Source organism: Catharus ustulatus, chromosome 22 (assembly GCF_009819885.2).
Source record: "Catharus ustulatus isolate bCatUst1 chromosome 22, bCatUst1.pri.v2, whole genome shotgun sequence".
Taxonomy (NCBI): Eukaryota; Metazoa; Chordata; class Aves; order Passeriformes; family Turdidae; genus Catharus; species Catharus ustulatus.
The window spans coordinates 985,571-998,889 of record NC_046242.1 but is presented as its reverse complement, the minus strand read 5'-3'; the positions used below and the strand labels follow the sequence as shown (position 1 = coordinate 998,889).

The window sequence follows — 13,319 nt, the reverse complement described above, 5'->3', positions numbered from 1 at the left end:
ATCCCATCCCTAACCCAGATAAATGAGAATACTTCTTTACAAAAGCAATTTCAATTCAATTTGATTAGATACTTCTTTCTCTGTCTTGTTTTGTTTTTATTTGAGAGATGGCTGAGTAAAGGCTCTCAATAACAACTCTAGCCCCCGGATATTTTTTTTTAATAAATGATTTTTATTGTGCTTCTCAATGCAAATTTAAGTGAAAAAGAAGTCCAAGCACTGTATCTTCATAGCTACTGTCTCAAACCAGAGGTGCCTTTGCCCCTCCTTTTCCTCCAGACAGGCTGAATGCTCTTTGGCAGGCGAGAGGCAATTACATCAAATCGAAGTGATGTGTTATTAAGTTTCCACGGGTCAGTTTAAAAGGAACTTGCACAGTTACTTTTAAAATAATCAAATGATGAAAGACAGGCAGAGCTGCCAAGGCAGCATCCTCCAGCCCATCCTCATGGAATCCCCATCCCTCCTGGATCCCTCCTGGATCTGTCCCTGCTCCCCAGACCCAGCTGAGCACCTGAGTCTGGCCCCACAAGGCAAAGGGATGGTGCTGGATCCCCTACAGAGAACCCAGCACAGCAGAACCAACACCACAACCTGCAGCTCCTGAGGATGGGCAGGATCAGCCCAGCATCAGCCCAGGCACACAAAGCCCAAGGTGTCTCTGGTGGCTGATCCCAAACCACCTGATCCTCAGGGGCCAGTGGGACTCAATCCAGGTGGGCTGAGACCCAGGACAGAGCCCAGACCCAGAACAGTGCTCAATCCAGGACAGTGCTGAGATCCAGGACAGTGCTCAGACCCAGGACAGGGCTCAGACCCAGGTGACTCAATCCAGGTGGACTGAGGTCCAGGACAGGGCTCAGACCCAGGACAGTGCCCAGACCCAGGACAGGGCTGAGACACAGGACAATGTCCAGATCCAGGACAGTGCTCAGATCCAGGTGACTCAATCCAGGTGGACTCAGACCCAGGACAGTGCTCAGACCCAGGACAGTGCCCAGACCCAGGACAGTGCCCAGACCCAGGACAGTGCCCAGACCCAGGACAGTGCTCAGACCCAGGTGACTCAATCCAGGTGGACTGAGGTCCAGGACAGTGCCCAGATCCAGGTGGACTGAGACCCAGGACAGTGCCCAGACCCAGGACTGTGCCCAGACCCAGGACAGTGCTCACACCCAGAACACTGCTCAGACCCAGGACAGTGCTCAGACCCAGGACAGGGCTCACACCCAGGACAGTGCCCAGACCCAGGACAGTGCCCAGACCCAGGACAGAGCTGTCACCATTCTCTGAGGGGCTGGGCAGGGCTCAGAGCAGCCCAGAGCAGCAGCCAGCCCATCATGGGGAGATGTTTGAGCCAACCCTGCCTAACTCAGGAAAACAAGAGACAAACCTTGGGAATGTGCCTCCTCTGGAAACTGGGTGAAGTAGCAACATGCAGAGGGAAGAACACCCCAAACCCCAGAGCCAGGAGCTGCCTGGTTAAACAGAGCCCAGCAGAGGCACAGGGATCCCTCCTGGTGCCTGGGAGTTTTATCACTTCATTATTTCTTCACTGAAGACTCTGAAGATGTTTTTTTATGAGGGCTACTGAGGACAGCCCAGACCTGCTCCACACCACAGTGACCGTGGGCAAAGCATCCAGGGGGCTGAGGACACAAAGCCTGGAGCAGCCCCAAATCCTCCCAGCACAGAACAAATCCATCATCACTCCTGTCCCCACAGCCATGCACATCAGCCAGGGCAGGTATTCCCCTCCATCAGCTCCAATCACACCTCACACAGCCTCACTTTTCCTGTTTGGGTTTTCTTCTTTAAGTTAGGAAGAAAAGGAGAAAAGAAAAAAAATGTGCAAAAATTCAATTATTTTTTCCTGGCTGCAATCTAGGGCTCTGAAATTGAAGCCCAAGCATATATTTTTCTGTAGAAAATTGTCATTTACAAATAAAGAATTGGCTAAAGCCGACTTGTAACTAAAGGATTTTGCAGGGCTGTCAAGAGCCCTCTGCCTGCCAGCATCTGATTTAAGATCAGGCCAAGCTTCTGTTGTCATACAAAAGAGGGAGGAAAGCAATTATTCTAAAGCAGTATTTGAAATTATCATCATTTTTATATTTGACCAAGAAATAAAGAAAAAGAGAGCTACTGCTTTTAGAAGAAAGATTGAAGGTTATAGGGAAAAAAAAAAAAAAAGGAGACCACTTTGTTTCAATAGCTCCAGTCAAAGAAAATATTGGTAATGACAAGCAAATTCACAACATTTTAATGCCTAGAGATGTGTTGCGAGCTGGGAAATGGTTTCAGAAATCAGCTCTTTGGTACCAAAGCGAAGCACAAAATTAAGTCTGCTTTTACAATCCACGTTTCCCTGAAGAGATGCTTCAATTGCTTTGTTACCACATTCCCCCCAGCACCAGGAGAGAAAACACAGCCTGAGCCAGCCCTGCACCCTGATCTGCTGCCTCCCTTCCAGATGTGGCACCGCTGGCCCAGCCAAGGCTCCTGGTGGTCAGGGGGACGTGGCCATGGGACAGGGACAGGGGGGACCAGGAGCAGCCTGGCTTCCCCAGGGAAAAGCACAGAGCACAGGGCTCTGGGAGCAGGGCAGGGCTCTGGACACTCTGAGGATCTTCAGCCACTGAGGATCTTTATCTTTTGCAGTGAATAAACTCAGAATCTGCTCTCTGGAGGTTGCTCACAACCCAATAACGATGCAGTCACAGAAGCAACCCCATCTGCCCTGTCCTGGGGTGGAACAGGGGGCTTTGGGTAAGAGGAGGTGATTTGTGTGAATCAGTCACAAGCCCATGTTTTATTAATTAAATGTTCCTAGAGGTGTGGGTCACTCTGAAAGCACAGCCCTCCCAGCTCTGTGTCTCAGGGTTTTGTTTGCAGTGCAATGCATCCAGCCCTGGTGCTGCAGGGCTCTGCAAGCTGTGGCTCTGAGATGGTTCTGGAGGGTTTGGCCACTCAAGGTGTCTCTCCCTTGCTGCAGAAGGAGTTGCAGGAGAGGCAGAGCCCAGGCTGGTGTGAGCCCCATTAATTGTGAGCATCACAGAACTGCTCTGTTTGTAGATGGTGCTGGTGCTGAGTTAATCAAAACACATGTGACTGCTCCTGCCAGGAGGCATCCAAGGTTACATTCTCTTTACTGGCTTGGCTTTTGAAAAATATAATCGCCTTTGTGCTCTGAAACTGAGCAAACACTTCAGGAGGGGCAGGAGCAGGAAGAAAACCTTCCCTGCTATAGCCAGGCAATCCTGCTGGGTTTATGCTGTTTTGTGCAAGGTTATGGTTGTAATTAGATCAGTTTGGGGTGTATCAGGTAAATCTCCTCTAAACAACAGGCTGAAGATGCAGTCTCTGGGAACAGAAGTCTTGTCCCACTCAAACAGGTCAATACAAACCTGAGCTGAACCCAGCCAACCCGGATGAAATGAAGGAATGAGGTTCTGCAGGGCTGGGGGCTCCAGCCCTGAGCATCCCTCACACTCACACAGTAATGTGCTTATCATCCTGTGGTTCTTCCTTCCCCACCAAAACTGTTTTATTACCCTGACTAGTAAAAGTCAACAGAGAAGATTTTAAGCTCATTAAATATTTTGCAGGATTCCCAGAATTTCAAAATCTCAAGCAGCAAGTATCCACCATTCCTTCTAGATGAGTCAAGACCCTGTCTACATTCAACAAAGAAGTTAAGATATTTAACTTCAGGGAATGGCTTTTAGTGTCATTTCCCAGCCATTCTCACACAGCCTATCCCCTGCCTCCAGTTTTAGTGCAGAGCTCCTGGCTCAGATGAGGCTGGAAAGGATGAGTGCTGGCACCCACAGAGAGGAGCCCGAGTGTGCCACTGGCAGGCCATGCTGGGAAGTAAAATCCACACAAAACCCCAAAGCAGGGACAGACACAAACCCAGCACTGCAAACCTGAACCCGGCACACTCCAGTGTGGAATTCATCAGGGCTTTGCCTCCTCAGCTCCTCAACATGGTGGAAGTGGACTGGAGTACTAGGAGTGAATCTGCATGGCAAATTGCTGGAATTAGCATTAATTTCAGATTAAACTAATTGTGCATATGTAACTGTTTTCCAGAGCACTCTCCTCTCTCTCGTACGACAGCAAGTGTAGGGTGCACGTGTATCCCAGCCTGCTCACCTCATCTGCAGTCTGGCATTCCATCATTTCTAGTGGATCCACCTTCTAAAGAGGTTTGTAATTGTAAAAACCAGCTTTGGTATCTGTGCTGAACTGTATTTTATACCCCATTGTGCTGTATGTTCAAACTACAGCATTACTTCTAATTAAAAACAACAATAATTCATGTAACAGGGGGAGTGATCTTGTTAACAGAACAGCCAGGCTCCTTTGGCAGAGCACACACTGTAAGAATTCTCCAGGTTTTTTTTTAGTTTTTTGCCTCTGGGATCCTCCTAGGAAGTTCCAAAAGCTATTAAAAACTCCAGTGAAATGTGATGCAAAGACAGGACGGAAAAGGCAGCGTTTAGTGCGAGCTGCCAAGGTGTCTCTGCTCACAGAGAACACCCCAGAACCACCCTGTCCCCAGGTGTTTCTGACAGCTGACAGGTGAGGGAGGTGCTGTGCTGAGCTCTGTGCTGCTTGTGAAGCAAAAATCGACTCCAAGTCCCACCAGAGCGGCAGGAGCTCAACCCCGCGCAGAGGCAGCGCGGCTTTACGTGCCACGTACAACACGCTTAAGTATTCAAAATAGGATTTCAGCAAGACTTAAATGGTGCAAATACCTTGTGCCTGACCCCTGTGTAAGCCCATGTCATCCTGTGAGAGCTGCTCGAGCTGCAGAAGGTACGTGGGAATGAAAGAGCTCTTTAATCCCAACAACCGGCGCGCATTCCCCGCGGGGTAAAGCGGCTCCCCTGATTTCTGGGAAAACACACATGGGTTATATTCTCCCAACCCAGCCAGAAACTGAACTGTTCACCTGGTCCCTGCTGTATTCCTGGGGTTTGGCTGCTTGGTTCTGCTGTTACTGCTGGGAAGGTTGGGTAGTGCATTTCCCTCTCTCCATGCCTGTGGCATCAGCAGGAGGCAGAGCGCACAAACTGATTTTTCCAAGACAGAATGAACTGGCAGCAATGGCCAAAGCCATCCTTGGGTGTTTCACAAGCAAACCTGGCCAGGGCCCAAGCAAAGCCCTTCCTGGCCCTTCTTCCCAATTGCTACTGGATTTAACTCCCTGATTTGCCCCCTGGGAGGAGCAGCCCCTCACTCATCCATCCCCAGGTACAGGTAGGGATGGCAGCTGCCATGGGGCACAGCCACCCCAGGAAGGGGTTGCTCCCAAAAATGGGTTTGGTGTCTTGGCAGGAGCATCCCAAACAGCCCCCTGAGCCACCCTCAGCTTTCCAGGCACAGCAACACCTTTACCTGCAGGGACACCTTTACCTGCACAACACCTTTACCTGCAGGGACACCTCTACCTGCAGAGACACCTTTACCTGCAGGGACACCTCTACCTGCAGCTGAGCTCCCTGCATGGGAGATCCAAGCCTGAAAATCAGCCCCAGCTGTGAGAGCTCAGCACGACTTTTGAGCAAAATCTGGCTTCAAGCTTCATATCAAAAGATACAATAAAATTCACCAGAGCCAGCACTCCCCCCTCCAGAGCCCAGGAATAGCTCCCGGCCCCACAGCCTCGCTAAAACCAGTTCTAACACATCCCTGAGGGCTGCTCCCACCTCCTGTGCTCCAGTTAACTCTTTTACAGGTTACAGAAGCACAGGCAGGAGCAGGGGAGCACAGCAAACCCATTTAAATCCCCCTGGTTGCTTCAGCTCCTCGTGCATGGTGTGGTAGGAAGGTAACTCCAAATATTCACTGAGTGCAGACAACTTACCCAACCTGCCTGCCTGATTACTGTTCAGCAGTGCTTAAAAACTGCATTAATAACTTTAAACGAAGATAATTATTTTTAAATTAATACATCTCAGGGCCACAAATGGAGAGCACTGCCCAACGTGACTGGGAGGGGGGATTTTTGCAGTGCCCAAGTAATGAGGGACAAAGGCCCCAGTGGGAAGCAATTAAATCCTAAATCTACAGGCTACTGGCAAAACTTCACCTTGTGCAGGCAGAGAGAGAGAAGGAGGGAGAAGAGGGAGGGGAAGAAAGGGGGAGATGGCATTCTGCCCAGGGACCTCACTTGGAAGCAGCACTCAGTGGGAACACAGATGAACTGAACACTGCCATTCCATCAATCCCTCACCCATGTTCCACCATCCTCTCAAAGGAAATGTCCTGTGCCATGTCCAAAATACAGCCAGGAAACCTTTGTCCCAAAGTTGTGACAGGCAGTGTTTCCAAGGGCACCTTCAAGGTCGATTTGCAGTACAGCTCCAAAGGAGGAGGATGGACTGAAGTGGGGAACCAAGCCGACCCAAAACCAGCCCAAGTCTTTATTTTTGAACCTGGAAGGACACAAGGAGGAGGTCCTGGCTGTCCCCAGGCCAGGAGGGCTGTGCAGGACAGAGCCAATGACATCTCCATCCCAACCCAGGCTGAGGGACAGAAGGCTCAGGCAAAGTCCCTTAACTCAGTGTTCAATAAAATCCAACAACACAGCCTGAACTGGAGACAAAAAAAGATTCTGCAGGAGTTTGTAAATTCTTCCAGCTCCAAACATTGAGGCCAGTCCAAAGAAATTTATTGCCTCTACAGTGCAGAGAGCATAACATAATTTAAATGCTTCTATGTTAGCATCAACTAATTTTTCATGATAACCCTGTCAAATCACTGATGGGAGCCCTCTGTTAAGATTCTAGATAATCTGCTAAAACAAGAAAAATTCACTGGAAGGGATAAGAAATGTGTGAAGCAATTTACCTCCTTCCCAACATACTCCAGATGATTTCTCTGAAAAGAACAAATGGAAACTTTAACCCTTAGCCTTGATTAACTTCATCTCCATTCTCTGGCTGCACATGGCAATCAGTTACTGATGAGCAGGTTTGACTTCATCTGCTGAGTCAAGCCCAGGGAGCTGCCTGGCTTTGCTCAAGGGTGAGCTTCCCCTCTGATGTGAGACCACTACAATCTAGCAAAATGCCCAGATTTGCCTAGCACTGCTGTTGAAATACTTCCCCAGTTTTATGAAATGCTGTGTTTGCTTTTATCCTTTTCTCCCCCCCAAGGAAATGGGCTGGTGAATTACAGCAATTGCAGCACTCCCACCTCCAGCCCACAAAGGGGAGATGCTTCCCTTGCCAGGGAGGGAACCCACCAGCCATTATTAAACCAACACTGCTGTCACCAAGGCAGATCAAATAACCCTTGACTGGGAATAAAAGGCCCTTGAGGAGCTGCACCACAAATGAGGAGTGGAAGCAAGGCAAGGGAAAACATCCACGCTCTCACCAAAGGAAGGCAGCACCTCACAGCTACAGGAGCTGGTCTCCCTTGTGTGATGTTTACTCACTCAGTGACCACAGGGCAAGTGATTTCAGTCTCCACAGCACTGATGGATCAGAGAGTCCTGGGAGAAGCTCAGCTGGAGACTGCAGGGCTCAGCATTTGAGCACACATTTGAAGGCAGCATTTGGGGAAGCCTCATTAGGTTGAGTGCGTTGCACAATCGAGTGCTGTGTGCCTTGATTTCCACAAAAAGAACAGAAATACATCCCCACAGCCCAATGGGGCCTGTGAGGCTTCACTCATTAAATGCCTAACCCGCTGAAAGTCTGATTTGAAGATGCTGGAATAGTGCAAGACATTGTTACTGGCATTATTGTTATTAAAGGAAGAATAAAAAAATATTGTTCCCAGCTAGGAAGGCCATATCAAACTACCAAGCAAGAGATAAATCAGCCAAGGTCTCCAAAAAAAAGACATTATTTCTCCTTTACTCCAACATCTTAATGTGTATGATTTTTTTTTTTTTTGGTGCTAGAAATATATTTCTATAAATCCTCCTCTACAGAAAGCTTTGCTTTCAGAAGGGGAAAAGTAGCAGATAAAATACTGCCCATCAAAATGAACTCAAGTCTCTAGTAACATAACTAAATGTGTAATGTTACAGATGTTTTATGGCCACGATGTCGGATCCATTTAGATCATTTTTACAAACCCAGCAAGAAATATCTCCTTCCCCAGCGCTGGAAACCACGCCAACAGGTCTGGGACCAATTGTTTATTCAAACAGAGATGCCACCAGGGAACGACAGCATCCACCCACCAAAACTTGGAGGGCTCATTTCTCAGCCATGTACCATGAAAACTGAGAGCCAGAGAGGGGTGGCAGGCTGGACAGGAGCTGGGCCAGGGCACAGGGACCCTCTCCTGTTCCCTGACACATCACTGATTTCTGCTGTTCTCACCACCAGGAGGGCACTCACGTTTTGCTCTCCAAGCCCATCAGCCAGTCATGGCCAACATCAAAAGATTTATGAGCCACAGTGATAACTGTCTCACACTGCTTCCTTGGTTAATTGTGACTGGCTTTGCCTTCACGAGGGTAGGAGCCCAATAAATCAGTTATCTGCAGGAAGAGTTTATTTAAAGCTGTTAACACTGCAAACCCCAGCACTTGGCAGGAGGCTCTGCAGGATGTGTTTGTGCAGTTGTGTGCAGGACACACTCAGCAGCCAGGGGGGAAGGAAACCAGCTCTGAGCAACACCTGGCTGGCTTCAGGTGTACCTGCCCACACAACAGGACACTCTGGTGCTCCTTTCCCACAGGGAGCTGTGCCAGGACAGCCAGCACTGTCACCACAGCAGCTTGGGGATTTACCCAAAGCAGAGGGAACTGAGGCACAGGCTGGGAGCCCAGCCCAGCTCTGTGCTACCAGGCAAGCTGTGAGCACCAAGAGCTGATCCTCAGGGTGCCCCAGCACAGCTCCCTGCCCAAGGGGAGCAGCTCAGCAGGGCTGGGCAGCTGCTGCTCTGGCTCACAGGGCAACACCAGCTACCATGCAGGGACTCATTCTCACCTGATCTGTAATGCCAACAGGTCTCCAATAATAATGATGTTACTGAAAATAAACATTTGGCTGGATATCCACTCCTTCCCCATCCTCCCCAGCACAAGAACCCTGCCAGTATCAAAGCCTATCACAGCTCAATACACTCACAGACTTTCAAGTACCTAGATCACTACAACACTGCCAAAAATGTCACATAAAAAGGCCAAGTCACTGAGATGACTGGATTTCCAGGTCTGGCAGGACATGAAAAGCTGGGACAACTTCCCATGAACAGCCACTTGTGTAGTGTGAGTCAAGCCAAAAGTGAGCACTGTTAACATCTGCCTCCTGCCCGGTGCACGGGGCTGAGCTGCAGGGAGCAGCAGCACCTCTGCCAGCAGAGCCCCTTCAGAGCCAGGGGAACAAACCCACCCCAGCCTGACCCCACACTGCACACACCACTGCCCACAGGGAGAGTTTGTTCCTCCTGAGAGCTGTAAGGTGGGCAACTACACTGGAAATTTTAATTTAAGTCTAGAAGCCTCTTGCCTTGACTTGAAAGGACAGACACAGGACTAAAATATTTAAATATTCTAAAAAGTCATCTATAAGCCACACACACACAGTGCTGTACATCAAAACAGTTCATACAGGTTAACAATTACAGCTTTCATCTCACCTCTTCAGCCTTGTACCTTCAATGTGATGAGAGGCACCTGAGCTGTCCAGGCTGAATTACACACAGCAAATGTTTTCCTTTTCCACCAGACTGACTCACCAAAACAAGATCTCCACAAGCTGTACCTGCAGCCACACGATGACAGCTGCAGGCCAGGACCACGTCCCAGTCCCCAAGAGCTGTGTGGCCACCCCAGCACCTTTCCTGCCTGGTTCTGGGAGTGATTTGGTACCCACCAGGGTCTGCCAGTCCCAGAGCTGTGCCCCAAAGCAAATGTGCTGCCAGCTGTGCCCAGGTTTGGATGGGTCCTCTGCAGCAGATTGCAAAATTTGAGGTTCTCCACACAGCTGCAGCTCAGCAATCCTTCATCCACTGTTAAATCACAGCCCACATGCTGAGAGTTAAAGACTTGTACAGGACTCCAGGGACTAATCGAGGAATGATTTCAGCTCCTAACTGTGCTCTAACCAGGCACTTAGGATGCAAAGCACAAGTTTGTGATACTATTGTGCACTGCATCAAAATGACTTTTTGATACATTTTTGCAAATAACTAATAAGGAAAAGAGAAAAAAACCCCATCACCCTGCTATTTAACATAATTCTTCCCCTCTGTCCCCTGTCCTTATATTCACGTTCGTGACAAACAGCCTCTATCTTCAATTAGGCCTCTTTTATGCATGCATGAAGCCCCCAAAATATGAAAGAGCTTTTATGCAACACCAGATTATCTAATGTGCACATATTTTGCAAAAGAGCACTTTTTAAATACCTAGTCACAGAGAAGGGGGGGAAAAAAACCTATTCCATTCAGGAAGAGAGAAAGGGAGAGGAGGCAAAAAAAACCACGTAAAAGCTGCAAAAAAGAGAAAGTGAATGTGTTTGTATATTAAGCAATCAAGTGCTGTCACACACTGAAAACACAAAGCACTGAAGTTTAAGTGGGCACACACCAAGGGCCTTACCATGGGACACACTTTTCAGCAGCACAGAAAGCACTCCCTTATCAACCCAGCACAGTACGGAGCAGGATCTCTGCCTATTTAAAAAAAAAAACCCAGAGAAATAACTTCTCTTGACAGCCTGACAGCTGACATTCTTAACTGAAAAAACCAAGTGCCAAGAATTATCAGGCCTGGCTTTTCTCTCCCTGATAGATGACAGAGCAAAAAACAACAACGGCCACACACATCTCATAAATCACAACTTTTATTGAATGCCTCGCCACATAATAGCAACAGTCAAACTGAATAAAGACGCTTTTCAGAGCGTGTCTGTAAAATACTGGGGGAGCACCCAGAGCACTCCCAGCACCAAGAGCCTGTCCCAGGTGGAGCAGGTATTAATATCAGTGTCACTGCACTTCTCATCAGCCACCTGCAGAGCTCAGAGGGATTTTCTCTCTCGTTGTTTCATTAAGAAGCACAAAAGAGTGCAGAGAAGAAAAGCAGAAATTGTGTGCAGGGACAGATGTAGAAGGAAAGGCCAAAAGCTCTGAACAGGTGAGCAAAGGAGTGCAAGTGCCAGCAGCAGGGTCTGAGCTGAGCCTGAAGCCTGGCTTTTGGGAAAAGTCACTGCAGAGACCAGCAGCTGCTGCATCCCTGCCTGGGTCCCTGTGAAGCAGGAACTGCAGATTTGAGCTCACCTGAGCAGGGGCAGCAGGGTGGGGAAAGCAGAGAGGGGAGCCCTGGCCAAGGGGAATCCCTGTGCTCTCCCAGCACAGCCTGACCAGCCTGCACCACTGCACCAGTGCTGCTCTTTCACCTTCCAGCACCCACTGACTGCTGCCATTAAGGTATAATAGTGAAAATAACAGAAATAATACTAATGACACCATCTACTTTTATCTGAAATAGTGAAATATCAATAGTACCTTTCATCTAAATAGTTTAGAGGCACTTTTTGATTTCAAGGCAGTCCTAAAAAATGCATTTAAATCTCCCCTGTATTAGGAAAATTTCTAATACAATCTTTCCAGCACATAAACGAAAGAAAGCAGAGGGGTATTTATATATTAAATCAATTACCAGAACTTCCCTTCCCTTCACCCAGGCTAATTAAAATTTCATGTGCTTCATACCAGTAACTGTGTAGAGGATCACAGCTGGTGTTCTCAAAGTCAAATAAAATAAAAATACAAGGGGATCTTGGTCTGAAACCCTACTGCTGCAAGACAAAAATAGATACTCTGCTCTTAGTGAAATCCAAGTCAGTGCAAATTTGACACCTAACTCCTTTGAAACTTTAAACTTGAGCATAATTTCAGAGTGCCTCAGCCCACTAGACCGGAGCCTACAATTTTCACCAGAATGAGGAGACCTGGCCAGGTCTGGGCAAGTCAGCCGTGCTCCAGGGCTCGTGGTTTAGTTCCTTTCTGATCAGCACTGAAGTGCTGTAACACACACAGCAAAGGGCTGAAGTGAGAGCCTGACAGAGGGCTCTGCTCAGGGCTGTGCAGCAAACACAGAGTCAGCTCAGATGGGTCACAGGCACCCCTGGCCAGGCTCTGGACACTGGCCAGAACCTGGGGCTTGACCTGCAGAACCAGGACATCAGTCAGACCACAGGGGGAGGATGGACATGGCCAGAGTGGCTGTGACAGGGGAGCAGGGGATTTGGGGCTGTCCTGCACCTGGAGCTGCTGTGTGCCCACCCCGTGGTGTCTTCAGCTGGGATGCTGAACCAGAGGCCTGCGCTCCAAAACCAGAGGCCCTGACCTCCAATCTTACTGAGTGCAAAACCCTTCCTGCATCTGTTTCCAATATTGTCTTTTTTGGGAAAACAAACTGAGCATATGTTCCTGGGGCTGTTGCCCACACGGTGGGTGGGTGTTACAATCAACTTCTGTGCACGGCGGCTCCCAAATGTGTCTGACTTCCCACGGAGAGCTGGGCTCGTTCTGCTCAGCATCCAGAGAACAAAGCCACCACCAAAGTTAATGAAACAACATCCCAGCACAGCCCAGGGGCCCAAGAGAGCTCGCTGTCCCTCTGTGATGCCAAAGGCACAGGGAGGCAGGGCCAGTGCCAGGGCAGTGCCAGGGCAGTGCCACCAGCACAGGGACACACTGCACCCGGCACAAACCCATGAAAATCAGGCTCAGCATCCAGAGAACAAAGCCACCACCAAAGTTAATGAAACAACATCCCAGCATAGCCCAGGGGCCCAAGAGAGCTCGCTGTCCCTCCGTGATGCCAAAGGCACAAGGAGGCAGTGCCAGGGCAGTGCCAGTGACAGTACCAGTGCCAGGGCAGTGCCACCAGCACAGGGACATGCTACACCCAGCACAAACCCATGGAAATCAGGCTCAGCATCCAGAGAACAAAGCCACCACCAAAGTTAATGAAACAACATCCCAGCAGAGCCCAGGCTCCCAAGATAGCTCGCTGTCCCTCCGTGATACAGGAGGCAGAGCCAGTGCCATGGTAGTGCCAGTGACAGTGCAGTGCCACCAGCACAGGGACACACTGCACCCAGCACAAACCCATGGAAATCAGGCTCAGCATCCACACAGAGCCCTGCTCACACGGGCTGGCAGCGCAGGAACGAGTGCAAGGAGGCAAAGGGAGGGGGTGGGCACTTTGTTTCCAATATCCATCTGCTCCTGCTGCTGTTCTGAATGTAAAATCACACTTGTGAATCTGTGACATCCTGCCTGGTTGCTGTGGCGATGGCTGTGCCATCACCAAAGGCCAGTCCCCTGGC

At 49.3% G+C, this 13,319-nt stretch overlaps 1 protein-coding gene across 10 annotated transcripts in view; it reads right to left on the bottom strand.

Moving 5' to 3' along the window:
* The window catches only part of MSI2 (musashi RNA binding protein 2), a 199,003-nt gene that overhangs the window by 128,563 nt on the left and 57,121 nt on the right, over positions 1–13,319 (bottom strand). The gene's annotated exons all lie outside the window — the stretch shown is intronic.